Below are 21793 nucleotides of genomic sequence, written 5' to 3' on the forward strand. Positions count from 1 at the left end.
CACAAGTGTATTCATACGCGTGCACAGTCACCACACACACACACACACACACACGCACACACACACACACACACACACACACACACACACACACACACACACACACACACACACACACACAGCGTTCATCAAACCCTTTAAAGTGCTCAAGGGGATCGGTCTGCATACTAAATATATGTACGGTAGGGTCTCACATGTATAATATGGTTCGTTGAAAAACTTCAATTAACGGATGGCTGTGTGGTAAGAGGTTTGCTTCCCAACTTCAGGATTCAGGGTTCAGTCCCATTGCGTGGGTACCTTGGGAATGTGTCTTCCGCTAAAACCTCATGCTGACCCAAAGCTTGGGGAACGGACTTGGTAGAAGGAAACTGAAAAAAAAAAATCGTCATATGTGTGTGTGTGTGTGTTCGGTGTGCATCAGTTTTTTGGGGGAGGGTGGGGGTGGGGGTATTTGTACGAATTTGGAAAAGAACGCATAGATAATACAACCCCCCCCCCCCAAATAAAACAACTGTATTTAAAAACAAATTGTTACAAACAATTTTGAGAATCCCTTTATCACATCTAATCAAAAAATCCACTGTTAACAACAATGGCTACTTCAATATGGTGTCGGAGGCGTTGATATACCCGAATCAGATGATTTTCATCAATTTGGGTTATGGCAGACTCAAGAGATAGTATGGTACTATGATGCTATTGATCTCTCTCTCAATAACGCCCCATATGAAATAGTCCAGTGGATTGAGGTAGTGAATTAGGAGACCATGTGTCTGAGAGAACATGGTCATGGGGACTGACACGCACCCACGCTTGCGGTCTCCTTGCTTTATGAGACGGTGCAAAGTCTAGTTAAAAGTTTACGATCTTCCATTGCATACTCTGTCTATTCAGCGCCTCACAATTTTCTCCAACACATTTGTGTAGCCAGTGGTATTGGCTCTTAAGCCTTGTGAAAAAAAAATGAGGAGGCATGACGTCTCCCTCATTACTGACCTTTTCCAGAACCATCATAATTGCTGGTAACTTAGTATGCATGACTGATGGAACCTCATTCGGGTCTGTGCATAGCCATCTGTCTTTCTTTTGGTTTACCTTTTGGTCTTGATCAAAGATTTTCTCTTCGGAGAAAAACCAAAGCATTCCAGCCTCTTGGTGTATTAATTTGTTCAGCAAGCCCTTTGCATGGATCGAACGATTTTCTCATCACTTCTGACATAAACTGTCCCCTCTGCATAACATACCACTTGTGTCGGATGTCCTCATGCACAATTCTGATGGTGCATTCTGAAAACATGAGGTCCTTTGCAATGGCTCTGATTCATTTTCGGAGGATTATATCGATTATTTCTTGGATATTTTGTACAAAGTTATACGTTATGATGCTATTAAAACCCTGTGCATGCATTTTGCATTTAGCTGATAATGTTGGATCTCCGTCAGCAGGTCCCAGTTCTTTTCGAACTTTGTGGCAAAGGCTCGGGAAACTTTCAGGAAGCGAGATATCACTGTATCACTATGCTTTTAAGACAACGATTACATCATACATTTTTATTTGTTGAGCCAACGAACGTGATATCTGACACTATTTATCTGAAGAGTAAGGTAAAAAAAAAGTTAGAAGAACGCTAGTCCTTGAAAGAGGTGTCCTCAAAAAACTGAAAGAAGTCCGTCATGTTATTTGTATGAATATATATATGTGTATGTGTGTGTGTGTGTGTGTGTGTGTGTGTGCGTGTGTGTGCGTGCGTGTGTGTGTGTGTGTGTGCGCGCGTGTGTGTGTACGTGAGTGTGTGTGTATGCATATATATGTATGTATGTATATATGTAAATATTTGTATGTATATATGTAAATATTTGTATGTATAAATATATGCATACATGTATACAAACATACATTCATTCATACATACATACTTACATACATACATACATGTATGTATGTGCATACATACATACATACGTACATACATACATACATACATACATACATACATACATACATATACTAGCAAACGCACCTGTCCTTTGGACGGTTTAAGTTGCTTTAGTGGTATTTTTTCACCAAATAATTCAACCAGATAATTTCACCAAATAATTCCACTGTTTTCTCCTGAGGTAAAACAGCGGCCGAAGCCGTTGTCATGCTTCAAACAGCTCACAAGGACGCTGCCATCAGCAAAACATAAGTTTATGAGTGGTTTTCACCCTTTAGAAATGGTCACTTGTCGCTTGAAGATCAACCTCCTTCAAGATACACGTCGACCTCCCAAACCAATGAAAAAAACATCATTGAAAATTCGCGAATTGATGTTGGAGGACCGTCACTGAACAATTGAGAAACTTGTTGATGTGATTGATGTGTCCTGGAGCTCTTGCCAACGAATTTTGAGCGAGGAAGATTAAAAGCAGTCACGACTGAATGCGTGTCGTGAATTGAAAGAACAGGTGGAAGAATATCCGGACCTTATTTTGAAAGTCATCACTGGGGACGAAAGATGGTGCTACGGAACTTGCAGATATGAAAGAGGTGAAGAAAAAACAACGGAGGCATTAAAAGGAATCACATCGCGCGAGTTCTAGTACTGCTTCAAATAGTGAAAAACGGGCCCGGATCGATGCATTGCTTCAAATGGAGAATACTTTGAAGGCGATAAAAGTGTAAACATGTAAAGCTAAGTGAATAAAATAATATTGCAAAATTCCGGTTTCTTTTGGGTAATCCCTCGTGTATACATTCATACAAACATGCTCGTTCGTACATACAAAAAAACATACATACAAACATACATGCATACATACAAACATACATACACATATACATACATACATACATACATACATGTATACATACATACGTACAGACAAACAAACAGACAGATATATGTACATACATTCACCTGTAATTATCGGGGTTCTGGGATATGTAACTCACAGCCTAAGTACCAATCTTAAGAAACTAGGCTTCTCAAAACCAGAAAGGAGAAAGTTGATTCGAAGACTACAAATCCAATCCATCACTGGAACTGTAAAAATCTGTAAAACTTTCTAGAAGTTTATCATTTAAGTATATATATGTAAGATTATGGATCTCCTCTTTGTTGCACCGAGCCCAATCAAAGTTTGGTGGCGTGCTGGCAGAATCGTTGTCATGCCGGGCGAAATGCTCAGCGGTATTTCGTCCGTGTTCACGTTCTGTGTTAAAATTCCGCCGAGGTTGACTTTGCTCTCATCCTTTCGGGGTCGATAAAATAAGCTCTACCTCAGTCCTGGGGACAATGTAATCGGCTAACACCCTCCCCAGAAATTGCTGTCCTTGTGTCAAAATTTGAAATTGGTTTAGTTTAGTTTCAAGATATTTCGTAGATGTCCTGGGATGCGTCATTTTCAATGGGTCTTCGGGTCTTTCAACGTCAAACCCACTCACCTAGTTGACCAAGCTGAGGCTGATCAAATCCTGGCTAGCATCCTAGTCGCAGCCAACCACTGGTCTCCCCTCTTTATACAAAGATACCTAGTGGTTTTCTCTGCAGTTTCAGTAATGGCTTTTATGGATCTCCTCTTTGCTGCACCAATAATTCTGAGCCCAGTCAAAGCTTTGCAGAATGAACGCCCTACAAAAGCTTGGCAGCCCACTTCAGTTGCCAAGTAATTTAGTTTGCAACATCTATAATGAATAAATATTTGCATATTTATTCTTAACATCCATATCTCCGACAAAATTTATCTCCTCATCCTTCTTCTCGTCGTCCTCTTCCCCTCTCCTCGTCCTTTTCCTATTCTTCTTCCGTCTCCTCCTCCTTTTTCTTTTCTTTCTTTTGGATGTCGATGGCGCCTCGTTTCTCTCTTAACGGTCCTCAATTTCAGTATTACTATCCTCTCATTCTTCCTCGTCCTCATTTAAAGCGTTGAATTTTCCAACCATTCTTTTACTTCTCTTTCTAACTTGGTTTGTTGAGATTTATATATGCCTACACATGCAACTCTATGCATGAGAGTACATACATAAACAAAACATACAAATCTGCACATATACGTACATACATCATAGCTGCACCCTCGTTACACGAGAAAAGCCATTGCCAAAAAGACATTGAAATGATTCATTATTGATGCCATGTGATGCCCTTATATGACTTTTAAGCGCAGCCAAAGTTTTACACACTTTATTATATACTGCACAGACCGCCAACTGAGAGGCACACTCTTCCACATTTTACACATGTTTCGTTGTGAATTGCAATAGCCATACATACATACATACATACATACATACATACATACATACATACATACATACATGCAAAAATACCCTGTTAATGTTGTTGAAATTCTAATGATGGAGCCTTGCATCAAAGTTAGAAAAATTTTCTTTCTCTATTGGCAAGAAATCTTGAAATAAAACTGAATAATGACATATATAGATACATACATACATACATACATACATAAACCGACTGGAATCTTCCAAATCTAATCGATTTGTAGTCTAGCGACGATTTGTAAAACATTACAAAGATTCTCAATTTTAGTTCCCTTTGAATGAGCCTATACACAAAATTCCAAATGTGCACACACACACACACACACACACACACACACACACACACACACACACACACACACACACACACACACACACACACACAAACACACACATTCACGCACACACAATATTAACCATACACACTTGAGATAGGTACACTGAATACAAATATGTAAACACATTCATGCATACGTCCGCGGATATTCACATATTAATTCGCATTCAAATATATACCAATCCCTAGAACTGTCTTGATGCAAACAAAAACACTTTGTTAGCTAGTTACTGGCTTGGATTATGCCAAGAACTTTAAATAAATCTTAAAGAAAATATATACACGACTACTCAGTTGATGTTAAGTTCTAATAAAAGAGGCTTGTTTCTGAGGTGATGACAGGCTCTTTATGTCTTAATGTAAAATTTGAAAAACAACAAAAAGAACATGCATGCATAAATATATACATAATTACACATATGCACACACACATGCATACATACATACATACATACATATATACATACATACATTAATTTGTACGCGGTAGTAGAACTCGCTTACCCAACAGATGTTACCGTAATGTTAAAGATAAAAGAAGACGTCTATGGCAAGCTAATGAGAAATCTTCTGATTTTACTTAAGATTAATAACTCTAATCATTGGAGCACTTGGTCACGAGACTAATTGCCTCTTTGCCAATCTTAAGAAGCAGAACTTCTTAAAGTTAAAAACGATACGGCTAATTGAAAAATTACAATGACAGTCCGCTTTTTAATGTACAGTGCCTACAGGCGTCGATGATCATAAGACGATAGATCTACACCCCACCAGCCTATCTCAGACACAAACACTTTACTGGATCGGTTCTTCGGCTACTGCGGTTGCCACCTAGTGAGAGCATCCAATATTGCTGTTCTGTTTACCTTCAACTTTTTCCTCCTTTCAGTTTTTCCGTTGTCATCAAATGCCCTAGGCTTAGTCTCTGAGAGTCAATGAATACTGCCTGTTTTCTCCTTTATATATAATTAAAAGAAGTTTTGTTTTCTTTCACGTCTGTTGTTCTGCCTGTATAGAATAACTTCAGCAGTTGTCTTAGGAGCAGCATTTATAACCTATTACCAATTGTATCTCTATATCCATTTGTTTATTTATTATTTATTTATTTAACTATTTATTTTATTTATCTGATGTTTCGAGTCACAAAACTGAAGGGTTCTATGCAAACCCATAACATCACCATCTTGGGTATCCTTTTTCGAGTCCACTCTTCAGTCAGATCCCTTCTTTCCCACAGCCCAGGGATCTCTGTAAAAGAACAGAAGCGCTGTCTTTTCCCTTCCGACGAAATCATTAAAGAAATATTGATTTCAAATTTTGACACAAAGTCAGCCATTTCAAAGGTGGGGATCAGTCAATTGCATCGACACCAGTACTCAACAAGTAGTTATTTGATCGACCACGAAAGGATGAAAGGCAAAATCTACCTCGGCGGAATTTGATCTCAAAACGTAAAGACAGACGAAATGCTGCTAAGCATTTTGCCGGCGTATTAACGATTCTACTAAATCGCTACCTTAACCATTGAAGAAATATTAAGATAAACGCGAGGCCAGATTAGTAACAGAAATAATAGTATTCTCTTTGCTGTAACATACAGGCGTAATGTGTAGATTAATATATAAAGTTAATGTAAGGTGGCGACCCGGCAGAAACTTTAGCACGCCGGGCGAAATGTTTAGCGGTATTTCATCTGTCTTCACGTTCTGAGTTCAAATTCTACCGAGGTCGACTTTGCCTTTCATCCTTTCACGGTCGATAGATTAAGTACCAGTTACGTACTGGAGTCGATCTAATCGACTGACATCCTCCCAAAAATGTTGAGCTTTGTGCCTAGAATAGAAAAGAATATAGAAAGCCAATGTGTGTAAATATCTCTCAGTGAAGGAATCTCGTAATTATCAAACATAAATGTCTCTCAGTGAAGGAATCTCGTAATTATCAAACATAAATGTCTCTCAGTGAAGGAATCTCGTAATTATCAAACATAAATGTCTCTCAGTGAAGGAATCTCGTAATTATCAAACATAAATGTCTCTCAGTGAAGGAATCGCGTAATTATCAAACATAAATGTCTCCCAGTGAAGGAATCTCGTAATTATCAAACATAAATGTCTCTCAGTGAAGGAATCGCGTAATTATCAAACACAAATGTCTCTCAGTGAAGGAATCTCGTAATTATCAAACATAAATGTCTCTCAGTGAAGGAATCTCGTAATTATCAAACATAAATGTCTCTCAGTGAAGGAATCTCGTAATTATCAAACATAAATGTCTCTCAGTGAAGGAATCTCGTAATTATCAAACATAAATGTCTCTCAGTGAAGGAATCTCGTAATTATCAAACATAAATGTCTCTCAGTGAAGGAATCTCGTAATTATCAAACATAAATGTCTCTCAGTGAAGGAATCTCGTAATTATCAAACATAAATGTCTCACAGTTAAGGAATCTCGTAATTATCAAACATAAATATCTCTCAGTGAAGGAATCACGTAATTATCAAACATAAATGTCTCTCAGTGAAGGAATCTCGTAATTATCAAACATAAGAACAGAGTACGAGATAAGCAGGTGCAGTAACGTGATCTTGAATTTTATTTGGGTAAGCAATCAGCTAAGACGTAGTTCAAACCTTTCTTTAAGTATAAGTAATTGGGTTTGCAACATAAGGTGGCGAGTAGTCAGAATCATTAGCATGCCGAGCGAAATGCTCAGCGGTATTTCGTCCGAGGTTGACTTTGCTTTCATCCTTTGTGGTCGATAAAATAAGCTCTACCTCAGTCCTGGGGTCAATGTAATCGGCTTACCCCCCTCACCCGAAATTGCTGTCCTTGTGTCAAAATTTGAAATCAATTTAGTTTAGTTTCAAGATATCTCGCAGATCTGGGATGAGTCATTTTCAGTAGGTCTTCGGGTCTTTCAACGTCAAACCCCTCACTTAGTTGACCAAGCTGAGGCTGAGAGAGTCCTGGCTAGCATCCTAGTCGCAGCCAACCACTGGTCGCCCCTCTTTATTCAAAGATATCTAGTGGTTTTCTCTGCAGTTTCAGTAAGGGCTTTTATGGATCTCCTCTTTGCTGCACCAATAATTCTGAGCCTAGACAAAGCTTTGCAGAATGAACGCCCTACAAAAGCTTGGCAGCCCACTTCAGTTGCCAAGTAATTTAGTTTGAAACATCTATAATGAATAAATATTTGCATATTTACTCTTAACATCCATATCTCCGACAAAATTTATCTCCTCCTCCTCCTCTTTCTTTTGGATGTCGTTGGCGCTTCTTTTCTGTCTTAACGGTCCTCAATTTCGGTTTTACTATTTTGTCATTCTTCTTCGTCCTCATTTAAAGCGTTGAATTTTCCAGCCACTCTTTTACCTTTCTTTCTAGCTTTGTTTGTGGTTATTTATTTCTCTTTTTTCATTATCTTTCTATTTCCTACAACATAATTATCTTCCATCATTTCTCTTTCTCTCCTCTTCATCCTTTCTATTCTCCCGTTGTCACCAAATGCCCAAGGCTTGGTTTTCTTATTCGAAGGCCAACGAACTCAGCATGTCAGGAAGTTTTCTTCGACGTTTGTTACTGTATACCAGTCTAGGATACCTTTAGCATTCGTTTTAAGAACAACATATTCATAGCATGGCGACAGAAGTAGCGACAACATTACTAGATAGCGTTTTTAGAATGCTGTTGTAACAGTGACTTAATGTGCTGCATATGAGTATGGGTATTTTAGCTGTAGAAATTAAAGTATATTGACGTGAATGTCGTGTGACGATAATTCTTTTAGCTTCATAAACAATGTTTTGTAGGTCGTTACTCTATTGCAGTATTTCAACTATCTATCTTTGTTTGTTTATTTATTTATGAACAGGTTTATTTTCATGTCTAAGGTATCAGGAATATATATTCTGAGCAGTGGCGTGACACTGACAAGGGAGATAATCCAGATGACAACTTTGTCATTACTGTTATTATTTCTGAAATATTTATTTCTTTGGAGCTGTTGTTTCATACCAGACTAGTCTTGATTCGGTTAAATAATGATCAAGGTATTGAAGCTGTGACCGTGTCGCACTTTTTTGAAGCTAAGATGTATTCAGGCCATTGTGATCGTTGATACACAAGCAAGCCCATCGCTAAGGGGACGCACTGGACAACACTTTCCCCTCACTATTCAATGGTGCGCCATTAGATTTACAGTGACACACTTATTTCGAAACTCCACTTTAGCATTATTACAAATTAGTGTCCACCCAGCATATTCTGAAGCACCCCCAGGCACCAGTGTCTGGCAACGGGTCTGTACACAAGTCTACTTTCTTTTTTTTTTTAAGACAGTAAGAAATGATTTGAATGAGAATGCTGTTTCTACGAGGTCGAGCGACCACAGAGGGGCTCGCATTTTTATGTAAATGTTGCTATTTGATTGTATTTAAGTGATTATATTCGGAACAAGACTCACCTTTTGGAGTTCCTTTCGTGCAGAGTAGTCTCTTTCGTCGCTCTCTCTTGGTATTTAAAAGTGCTGGAAAAAATATTTCTCTATGATAAACTTATATCATTCAACCCATGATCCGGCAAGTGTTTTCTTTTTACTTATTTTTCTTTTTTTTTTACATATCTTATTGGGATGTATCTATCTGGCGGGGACGTATTTCAGTGGTAGAGCGTTCGCTTTACATGTGGAAGGACCTCGGCTTTGATCCCCAGCCCCTCCACAACGTTTTATTTTAATGACAGTGCCCTATCATAACTACAGCCCCTGGCTGAAACCAGTTATGAAATATATTTAAAATTACATTTACGGTATATTTATTCATTTTAAGATGATAAGACAGGAGCTCAGGGAGGTCTAGCCGCTAAATATAGCATGCAGAGCAATCGTATGGAGACGAACTGCAACATGAATATTGACGTATTACAAAGAGGTCAGCTACTAGTAACAAACATTTAAAGGTCTGTTGAAGTTTTTCGCCAATCTTCTGTTAATTACAGCGCCAACAATTTATATGCGCTCTGAAGCATGTGATACTCTCAATGTTGTGGGTAGGGCAAATAGATAGAGCACTGACATCAGTAGTTGTCTTAGTGCTTATTACAAAATAACTACAAAAGTCAAATATTTTTCTTGTTCGAATTTTATTTCTGTGTCTTGTGAAAACCTCATGATCAGAAGTAATTGTCACTTAACACCATATATATTGGGTTTCAAAATTTGGCACAAGGCCAGTAATTTCAAGGAAGTGGATAAGTCGATTACATAGACCCCATTACACAACTGGTACCTTTTTCACTGACCCCCGAAAGGGGTGCCAGGCAAAGTCATCCTTGACAGAATTTGAACTCAGAAAGTAAAGACTCAGAACGTAAAACCGCAAAGGACCAGCGTTGTCACACTCTATGTCACGCTGAATCTCCCTGAGAACTACATTGAGAACACATGTTTGTGGAGTGCTCAGCCACTTGCACGTTAATTTCACGAGCAGGCTGTTCTGTTGATGGGATCAACTGGAACCCACATCGTCGTAACCAAGGGAATGCAATTAACTCAGTATGACAGGGCGTACCATTTAAGAACCTCTAGTGAAGGGTCGAACAGAGGAGCTTTGCATATTTTTTCCTATTTTCCTCTTTGCACAGAAATACCAACTTTCCAATTTGATGCATAAATATTTTGACAACATTTTCAACGAGGTGTCATTAAGAACCACGCTTTGCAACCACGTGGATTCGGATTCAATTTCCCTGCGTGACATCTTGAGCAGGTGTCCTCTATTAGATCCCCGGGTCGACCAGAACTTAGTGATTGGATTTGAGAGAAAGAAGCTGAAAGAAACCCGTTGTGTGTGTGTGTGTGTGTGTGTGTGTGTGTGTGTGTGTGTGTGTGTGTGTGTGTGTGTGTGTGTGTGTGTATGCATTCATGTGTGTATATATGTGTTTTTGTGCATATGTGAGTGTGTGTATGTATGTGTGTGTGTGTGTGTTTGCGTCTGTGTTTGTCCCTCACCACACACACACACCACGTGGCAACCGGTGTTGGGGTGTTTACGTCCCTGAAATTTATCAATTCGGCGAAAGAGACCGACAGAATAAGTACCGGGCTTAAAGAAAAAAAAAAAAAAGAACGGGGTCGATTCGTTCGATCACAATTCTTCAAGGCCGTGCCCCCAGCATAGCTGCAGTCTAATGAGATAGAAACAAGTAAAAAATAAAAAATAAAATGTGTGTGTGTGTGTGTGTGTGTATGTGTGTGTGTGCGTGTGTGTGTGTGTGTGTGTGTATACGTATCTCTTTTTGTCTCCATTAACGCTTGACAACTGGTATTGGTTTGTTTGTGTTTCCTTAATCAACGGTTCAGCCAAAAAAAAAAAAAAGAACCTATACAATAAATATAAAACTTTAGAAAAAAACGTACTGGGGTTCCATTAAACTCTTCATGGTGGTGCCCCCAGCATGGCTGCAGTTAATGAATAAAGCAAGTAAATTTTAAAAGACTAAAAACGAAAGAATATCAACGGTAACAGATGCAAGTGTAGAACTATAATCACTAACTACAAACATTATGTAGGAATTGAAATCTCCAACTACTATGGACATCAGTGTTCTCCCTTACTTTGGATAACTGACTCACATCCTCGAGACATAATGTTCAGGTATAGTGTCTTCATATCCGGATGGTGGGAAGTTTAATTGGATGCTTCAGCAACAGTCTTTGTGTTGGAAAACCGGGTGTATTTTCCACTTTGGGTATTTTCGGTAATAAATTCCAAAATGCTTTTTGTGGATAATTAGTCGTAAGTTAGTGGAGGCGCAATGGCCCAGTGGTTAGGGCAGAGGACTCGCGGTCACAGGATTGCAGTTTTGATTCCCATACCGTGAGAAACACCACGAGACTCCGGCAGGAGGTGGTGGCGAACCCTGCTGTACTCTTTCACCACAACTTTCTCTTACTTCCTGTTTCTGTTGTGCCTGTAATTCAAAGGGTCAGCCTTGTCACACTGTGTCACGCTGAATATCCCCGAGAACTACGTTAAGAGTACACGTGTCTGTGGAGTGCTCAGCCACTTGCACGTTAATTTCACGAGCTGGCTGTTCCGTTGATCGGAATCAACTGGAATCCTCGACGTCGTAAGCGACGGAGTGCCAACAACAGTCGTAAGTTAACATTGATTAAGCAGATCAACGATCAAAGAGTTCTAGCGTTGATCTCTTAATTAAACATTGAGATTTTGCATTTAAAACTATATCATGTATCCTTCCATTTTTTTTAACACAATGGGATATAACTGAAAGGAAATTTGGCTGCTGTTTCTAGCAGGTCAATCAACCATGTTGTTATTCACACGGGTGCAATTACTTAGGAAGTAATAACTGAATGGCACAATCATGGCATGATATAGAGTTTCTGTGAGATTGTGGAAGTTCTTCTAAGTCTAATAGTTTCATATTTCTTCTATTCACGGACCTTCAACGCATGCTCTCTGAAGTTTAAACATCATCTATCCTTATCAAATTAGAGAGGTTTAGATAACTGAATCGTATCAGTTTCACCAACATTGTACAGTACCCATAGTCCCTATACATCAAATGTTTTATTCGTCAAGCTATTAAGTAGACACTAAATAGAGTTACATGTATTACTACTGTAAACATCGAGAACATTATCCGTTCGTCAAGCGTTTCAGTGCTTTGAAGTGATTCATTTAAATCCTACCTAAAGTTGACATTAATGTTATTGTTAAGCTCCATTTATTCTCTAATTGAGCAGACCTATGATCAAACGTATCTCAGCCATAACCAACCCGTCTTTTTAGGGGCATTTAGGACTATATTACTAACGAGACTTTTAACGTGCTTAAGATGGAAGGGTGTCATTTAATAGAGATTTGGGTGCCATTTCTAGCACGTTGAGTGTCCATGCGACCCTTAAATTTCCTATGCCAAACTGACTTGTTTCAGATACAGTATTTGAAGACAGTTTATATGGTTCAACTGTAGAGCAATGACAATGATGAGATGGGTGGAGGCTTAGAGAAGAATAAATGAAAGAAAAGTGCAGGATATGTGCATATATCTCATTGATGTCTTTTCTGCTAACTCCCTTCTCACTACCTCTTTCTTGCGACTACATTCTATGTATGTATGTATGTATGTATGTATGTATGTATGTATGTATGTATATATATATATATATATATATATATATATATATATATATATATATATATATATATGTATATATATATATATATATATATATATATATATATATATATATAAGATAAAACTTACTTGGAGGCAATGCGTGGGGTTCGATCATATAATAACATAAATAATATATAATTATATGCATATATCCATACATATATGTACATACCGACATCTATATGTATACATACGAGCATATATGGGTACAGGACATCACAAAAAACGTTAAACACAATGAGAAACGAAAACATAAAGACGAAGACAGAAAACGAACTTCTTTTTTTTCGAACAACGAAAAAAACGAACAGAGAAACGAGACATGCAACATAAAGAATATTACCCTTCTTCAGTTGTCCCTGCTCCATCTACTCCGCGTTTCGAAGGCAATATATATATATATATATATATATATATATATATATATATATCTACGGGGGGGGGGGGCAAAAGTAGGTTTACAGTTATCACGTAGGCACTTTAAATTTGTTTTAAAATTTCCATCTTACAAACTGAAGAGGGAGCTCGACAAAATTAATTAAATTAGCATAGAATAATGGTTTCATATTTTTCTATAATTAAGATCTAAACTGTTGATATATGAATGCGAAAGAGGTAGTTGAATAACTGTAAACCTACTTTTGGGTCACCCTGTATATATTTCAAGATTTGGACGATCCCAGTGTAGAACAGTTATAGCAAACTTAAACAAAGAAAAGCAGAAAAACAAATTTATAAGCGACCGAATACTCGATTATAGCGAGCAATGTAATATATTAACCAAGATGAAAGGAGTTAGCAGAGTGTGTGGATGTGTGTGTGTGAATGACTGAGAGAGAGAGAGAAGGAACGTGAGGGAGAAAGGGAGAGAGATGAGGAAACAAATAGAGACCAAATAGAGAGGAAGAAAGAGAAAGGGAGGGGGGAGGGAGAGAAGCGAGAGTGTGTATGTGGTAAATAGAAAGTTTGAGACGTGAGATTGGGGAGGGAAGGAGAGACAGAGATAAGGGAGAATGGTGGTGTGATAAAACCGAAGAACAAGATCTCTGTTCATGAATGTTGGATAATGTTAATCAATTTTAAATCCATTGACAAACATTTACAACACAGTCTCAACGATCCTTGCTGTCTGCAACAAAATATACAGTAATAAAAACATCATTGTCCTCCACAGTTCATTCAGAAGGTGAGCCAAACCATCTAGAAACGTTTATGGACTTCAGAACTTTTTTTTTTTTTCCATAATCACTCTTCTAATAAATACCGTTGTGTATTTATATATATTTCATCTCATGCAAAAGAGGGCAACTCCAATCTAATTGGAGACACCCACCACAGTTACAAAACACATGCGCGCTTGCACATACATACGCACACACACACACTGCAGAAGAAACAAATTTAAGAGGCACAGTTTGGGAGAAAGAACACTACTTAAAATTCCAAAGGAAATTTAATGTGTGCTGAATTGAAAAAACATCTTCAAATGCAGAAATTATAAAAAAAACATAATAGTCGCCTATAAGGGCAAGCAATAAGCTTATCATTGTTATTATTATTATTATTATTATTATTGTTCAGTAGTTTTATTTTTATAACGTGCTTTCACTTCACTACCGAGCGCAGCTCTGTGCGCCTTGGGTATGTGCTGTGGTTTGCTGTGGTGCTCTTATGTTTACTGTATTGAAAGTGTTTTGCGTAGAATGTGTGCAGTACCCAGTAGTGCAATTTTCTGTATGTTATATATATTTGTAAGTCCTGGTATTTTTGTTATGTATTTGTCTGAATATTTTTTTATTATACCTAAGGCACCTACTATGATAGGAATTGTTTCTGTTTTTAGATTCCACATTCGAGTTATCTCTATTTCCAGGTCTTTGTATTTTGAAAGTTTTTCCATTTCTTTTAGAGAAACGTTGTCATCTGCTGGTATTGATACATCAATTAGAAAGCATTTTTTGTCTTCATGATCTTTGGCAACTATATCTGGTCTATTTGCCTTAATTTCTCTATCTGTGTGTATTGGCATATCCCAGAGTATGGTTGCTTTCTTGTTTTCTGTGACCTTTTCTGGCGTGTGTTTATACCATCTTTTTTCTGTTGTTATTCCATAGTGTTGGCATAACTTCCAGTGTATATAGGTCCCAGCTCTGTCGTGTCTGTGAATATATTCCTTCTTAGCCAGGACTGGGCAGCCAGAGATAATATGATTTATTGTTTCTTGTCGATCTCCACATATTCTACAGTTACTTGTTATATTTCTTTTCATTATGTGTTTTTGATAATTTCAGGTGGGGAGGCTCTGGTCTTGTGCAGCAATTAAAAATCCTTCAGTCTCTGCTTTGAGTCCTGAGCTTCTCAGCCATTGCTCGGATTTTTCTCTGTCTATTTCTTTCGCATTTAGTTTAGCCCAGTATTTACCATGTAAGGGCTTTTCTTGCCATCGTTTTATCATGGTCCGTTGCTGTTCTAGTTTTAGTTTGGATTTCATTTGTTTTATAGCTTTTGATGTTTCTTCTTCTTCTTCTTCTTCTTCTTCTTCTTCTTCTTCTTCTTCTTCTTCTTCTTCTTCTTCTTCTTCTTCTTCTTCTTCTTCTTCTTCTTCTTCTTCTTCTTCGTATTTGTTAGGTAGATTGATTTCTTGTTTGTATTTGTCAGCTTCCTTAAATACTGAAAACAGTTTTTTGTTTTGCTCGTGTTTTGTGGCTATTTGTATTAGTTTCCCTTACTTCTGGAGTAGGTATTTTTGCAGTCCTATGGTGGTTATTTTATGATAGTTTTCTAGCTGTATAAGACCCCTGCCACCTTCTGTGCGTTGTATATATAGCCTTTCTATGTCAGATTTTGGGTGGTGCATCCTATATCCTGTCATTATTTTTCTTGTTTTCCTGTCTATTTTACATAGTTCGTTTAGTGTCCAGTTAAGGATGTTGTAGCTGTAGCTTATAACTGGGACAGCTAAAGTGTTGATACCCATTATCTTGTTTTTAGCATTGAGCTCTGTTTTTAGTATTGATCTAAATCGTCTATAGTACTCTTTCTTTATTTTTTCTTTCATTTGTGTATGTTGTATCCTATCTAAATACTTATATGGTTGGCTTTCGTCTAGTTCTCTTATTTCATTGGCTTTATCTAGTGTTATATTGCTACTTTTAACTAATTTTCCTCTTTTCAGGGTTACTTTGGCACATTTTTCTAATCCGAATTTCATTTCTATTTCCTTGGTAAAGCCGTGTACTGTCTGTAGTAGTGTTTCTAGCTCTTTGTCGTTTTTTGCATATAATTTTAGGTTATCCATATATAGAAGGTGGCTGACTGTTTTTCCATAGCATTTGTAACCGCATCCAGTTCTATTTAGCAATTCTGTTAAAGGTGTGAGTGCCAGGCAGAACAGGAGTGGAAAGAGCGTGTCTCCCTGGAATATTCCTCTTCTAATGGGGATAGCTTTCGTTTTCACAAGTCCCTCTTTTGTTTGGAGCTGTAGCACTGTCTGCCATTTGTTCATTGAGTGCTCTATGTATTTTATGATAATTGGTGCCACCTTGTTTATGGATCTGCTATTATGTTGTTAAAGTTTTCTGCCAGCTTTTTATGCATTGCTGGCAGGTGTTTTAACCAGAAATTGGGGATCTTGTCGTGTCCAGGTGCCTTCCAGTTGCTTAGTCTTTGCAGTGTCTGGGTGACCTCTTCAGTTGTTATAGGGGCCCAGAGTTGCTCAGGTGCTTATTATTATTATTATTATTATTATTATTATTATTATTATTATTATTATTATTATTATTATTATTACAGGGGCCACACAGCAGCAACAACAACGATGATAAAGGCTATAAAGACGACGACAACGACGTTGACGACGACGATTATGATGACGACAACAACAACATTGACAAAATGTCTCCTGACGAGCCGACTAAGAAATCCAAGGAAATTGCTGAACCTGTTAGATCAGTGTTTCTCAGCTATTTTTTGCCTATGGCTCATTTGAATTCCTATTTTATTTAACTGGACCTCTTCACCCATCCGATGCATTTCAAAAAATCCTTCTGTATTTTTAAAATTAAATATTAGGAATTGTATAAAAAAAAGAATAAATTAATATCTTGTATATTGCAGAAATATAAACAACTAGATTTTTCAGTTTGGTTGCCAATGTTCCAAAATTTAAAGTTTATTGAAAGCTTAAAAATTTGGTACATTAATGTAGTTTTCCAAGCTGAATCTCAGGAGATATTTCACTTTTCCCAGCATCATTTTTAAAACAAGTTATGGTGGTTTAAAGCTTTAAAATTTTCATCCGGTCAGAAAACAGGGTTTGGAAGCTGTCCTTTTGTGCGTGACTGCACGTGTTGAGAACTGTAAACAAATTAAATTCTGCTTTATGCCCGCCATATAACCCCTCGTGACGTTTTTTTATTCTTTTGGAATTTTCAGAAAATTTTGTTAATTTGTATTCCACACGGTAATTCATGCGATTATGCAAAAATAAAAAATAAAACTTTGGCGCGTGATTTAAGGCCTATTTGGTCGTTATTTTAAACATATCTGACGACCACGTCAGTGAGTGGAATATATTTGTCAGCACGTGCTTTCTCGCGGACAAAAAAGTTCTCATGATTGGCTTGTGACTATGGAAATAGGCATGAATGTATCTGAGGCTTACGATTGGCTAAAATTACATAAAATATTCAAACTTCAAAAGCTAATAACTATTTATTGATTTATTGGGAAAATGAATTTCAAAGCAGTGATTAGCATATAAAGCCATATCATTACATTGAATATGAAATCAAGTCGAGCAGGAATTAAAAAGATTTAAAATTAGTAGCCAAACAGAAAAGATTCAAATAATTTGTTGCATATAAATTTCAACAACAAAATCTTATGCGGACTCCCAAGTGTCATATGGACTCCGGTTGAGGAACACTGTGTTAGATGAAGCAGGCGAATCACTTCGAAATTATAGCCAACCGCTTTTAAAACAAGGACACATAGCTAACCAGGGGTTACACAACTTGATCATCTTCAGCCAACAACGATAACGACGGCCTCAACGAAAACAACAGCCACAACGACAAAATGTCAGTGCCATTGAGAAAGCTTCTATGTAGTCGCTCGACCGGAATGAAATAGTAACCAAATCACTCTATCGTTTCAGAAATAAGCGGGACACGCTGAATTATGTGGTACGAGATACATGTCTAAATAGAAGACGAGATGGTCACTGCAAGAACGCCTTGATCTTATGTCTGTTTGATCGTGGCTGACCTAGGGTTAAATCACAAAAGAAGTGTTAATAATACGCCTCTTCCATTTCTTATTCGAGAAAGGTGAAATATTTGCCTTCCATTTCTTATTCACGAAGGTGAAATATCTGTCGTTTTAACCCCGTCAAATACATACTACAACTACAAACAACGGCTTCGTTCAGTTCTCGGCATGAAAGGAAATTAATTTTTCATTAAATCATCACCACCACCACCACTGCTATTAAAACAACAATAACACGAACACTATTATTGACAATAAAAACAGCAAGAAATAAAATATCAGTCATAAATAAAGCCAACACCCTCCATCACTCCTCCAAACTTCCACAGCTCAGTGTGTTTTCTTTCTTTTCTTTGGAACTGTTAGGTTATTCAGTACAACGTCAAAGACTATTAAAATACGGTGATTCCTCCATCTCCCGCCCTCTCAGTGTATTTCCAACTATCTATCTATCTATCTATCTGTCTGTCTGTCTGTCTGCCTGCCTGCCTGTCTGCCTGTCTGTCTGTCTGTCTGTCTTTTTATCTACTCTCTCTCTCTCTCTCTCTCTCACACACACACACACACACACACACACACACACACAAACACACACACACACGTACACCCGTGTTCCCTATCTTTTCATCTTCGTTCTCTTTTTGTCTCTTCTACCTTTTACTATTTACTGTATGCTCATCATACAAAGTACTTTTTACTATGTATGTATGTATGTATGTATGTATGTATGTATGTATGTATGTATGTATGTATGCATGTCATCATACAGTTTTATTTCAAGATTTCTTGCCAATAGAGGAAGAGCCGCTTTTTAAACTAGATCCAGGGCCCCTTCAATAGAATTTCAGCATCAACAGGGTATTTTTGCATGTATGTTTGTATATGTGAAGTTTAGCCATCTCTGCCTCGATAGCAATGAGCAGGGATGAAGTCCGGGAAGCTAGAAGCGCTGGATGTCTCCATTGCTACAGGCTCGACAACAAACCTGTGAGAGAGCGGCCTATAATTTAACAATTTGCCCTCTTCGACCTGACGAACAGCGAAGCCTGCACTGGTAGCCGTACATACTTGGCTGCCGCTGGAGGTTTCGCAAGGTGTGGCATCCCAGATAAAAGGCCTATCACCGCGGGACCGGAAAATTGTCATGCCATCTGGACTTTTACCGTCACCTCAATCCAACTCCACCTGACTGGAGCTGGGAAGGGAAACCTCTAGCGTCCAAGCCATACTTCATGACCTCATTAAGGTCTGCTTAGCGTGGAAGGCAAACGGTACTATGATGGCATGACAACGGGTGGAGGCCGAAAGTATCCATAGTGGATCTGCAGCGGCATTCGTGAGGCCGAAATTCTGGGAAACACTGATGCACAAAAAAGCTATCCAGTAAAGTGTCAGACAAGAGAGATAGCACTGCGTTGATGATGATGATTGTGCACACTGATATACAGTGTTACAGTCATGACATATTGCATTCTCTCTAATATCCAGTCCTGTACTCTCGTAAATTCTGGTGGTGACAATATCACTAATGTAGTTAAGGATGGGCAGTCCTCGAGCAACGCTTTTAAGAAGGCAGCACTTTTAGATCTGTTGTATAAGCCTGTATAGGTTGTATAACCTGGCAAAGGGGACAGTAAACTTAAGGGCTGCTCCTGGAGGCACACACTCTAGCTGAGCCACTGTACCACACTTTAAATGAACAAGGTGGACTTGTCAAAGAGTGACAGTTGCTATTTCGCTGTATTTATAGTTGGTGGTGTGTATTCCAGCACTGTGTTTGAAGCCAATAAGATCATTTATACTGCATATGGTTTAGTGCATGTATGTGTTTTTAAATTTTTGTTTGCCTGGACTGAATGTGAGGAATAGTATTTTTAGAGTGCTGCTGTAGTAATGATCTGAAAAGTAATAGTTTCTGGATTTTTAGGAGTGGTTTAGTTTTCATGTAATGAAGTAGTTCTGTGGATAGAAGAAAGTTGTAGCAATAAATTGTGCCCCAATGTCCAGGCGGTGATTCACCTGTAAAAGTTTTGTTTCCTTATATAGGTGGTCTGTGAATGCGTTCTGCTTTAAGCTATTATTATGATGTATAGACTACTGTATGGTAGGATACAGTGTTTTGTTGTGGAGGAATTTTGGGACAAGGTAGGACTTGCATAGCTCATGATGGAGCTAATGTATTCTTTTTATTTTTGTTAAGCAAATATACGCTTGTATATCGTTAGTCTTTCTCTACTGCATCTGTTGTGTGCGTTGTGGAGAAGTTAAATTTGATGTTCCCTGCTGTTGTTGGTAAGAAGGAAGATAACAGACTTAGTAGGCGCTACTTTACGTTTGTGACTGTAGAGCCGTGTCTCTAAGAGATTGGTGTAGCATTCTAATCGTTGCCCAGCAATATCTACAGAATGATGAGAAGTTCTTCTACGTATGAGGCAGTGTTCAGCGTGACAGATTGTCGTATTCACTCGTGTATTACGCGAGAAATTTAATAGAAAGAATTAGGGCCGATACTGCGAAACAGTGATGCTCTAGTGTAAAAATAAATATAAATATGGAAATAATATGAGAAATGAACAATTATAATACTAATTTTTAGGAAAAACGTGTTGGAGTCCTGTTATATTTGAGGACACATTGTAGATACTATAAGTTTATCACTCCGAAAACAAAAACAGTCCATTCGACGTGTTTGCACTGGTCTACAAACTTATACTCGAGTGAAGATATAACAGAAGTTACTTGCCTAAAGCGGAGTTGAATTGCAGTGGAATTGAAACAGAAGCTACGCAGTTGTGGGGATAATTTCTTAACAACATTGCCACACCGGCGCCCATAGTTGGCCGAAATACGAGGTTCAATCAAACCAAATGGTGAAAACTAAGGCAATTCTGCAAGAGAGCCGAATATGCCTGTAGAAATAATAATTAATACTATCTGATTTTAGTAACCTTTCGATTTGACCCACTGACCTTTAGTGAGAAGGTCAATGTAAGTTGAATGAAAGAAATTGATTTATATTTACACTATTTTTACTTTTTGTTATTTTTCAAATGTCCTGCGTGGATAATTATTTTTATTTTTCAACTTTTTTTCATATTTTTACAAACGGATAATAAATAAAATGGTTAAAATGCTATGAATGATAAACTTTCCAAATTTCAAGCATAGAGACAGAAACGGACATTAACATAACCACACAAGCGAACACACATACAGACAGACAGCTGTGTTTATACATGTAACGGGCGCAAGCGTAGCTTAGTGATTAAGATATTTGCTTAACAGCTAGCTGTGTGGTTCCTCTTTCTATCATAGCATTTTATGTAAAGTGTTTGTAGCATAACCGCAGGCTGGCAAATAACCTATGAGTGAAATATCTTAAACGTAAACTGTGCTTTCATCACATAATATAATATAATATAATATAATATAATATAATATAATATATATCTCTTACTTGCTTTACGAATTGGACTGCGGCCATGCTGGGGCACAGATGTCAAGAGTTTAATCGAACGAATCGATCGCAGCATTTGCATATTTACTTAATTTTTAAAGCATAGTACTTATTCTGGCTGGGTCTCTTGGCGAACCGCTATGTTACGGGGATGAAAACACACCGACTGCGGTTGTCAAGCAGTGGGTGGGGTGGAGACGCGCACACACACATACACACACACATACACAGATATATGTGTGTGTGTGTGTG

At 37.8% G+C, this 21793-nt stretch overlaps 1 long non-coding RNA gene across 1 annotated transcript in view; it reads left to right on the plus strand.

Annotated features, from left to right (window-relative positions):
* Window positions 1-21220, plus strand: part of LOC149134627 (uncharacterized) — a 42788-nt gene extending 21568 nt beyond the window's left edge. Inside the window, exon 2 of the long non-coding RNA XR_016242569.1 lies at window positions 16606-21220. This is a non-coding gene — a long non-coding RNA (uncharacterized LOC149134627). The remainder of the gene's footprint in view (window positions 1-16605) is intronic.
* The last annotated feature ends 573 nt before the right edge of the window (window positions 21221-21793 follow it).

The sequence above is a fragment of the Octopus bimaculoides genome, chromosome 7 (genome assembly GCF_046866305.1).
Source record: "Octopus bimaculoides isolate indiv1 chromosome 7, ASM4686630v1, whole genome shotgun sequence".
Taxonomy (NCBI): domain Eukaryota; kingdom Metazoa; phylum Mollusca; class Cephalopoda; order Octopoda; family Octopodidae; genus Octopus; species Octopus bimaculoides.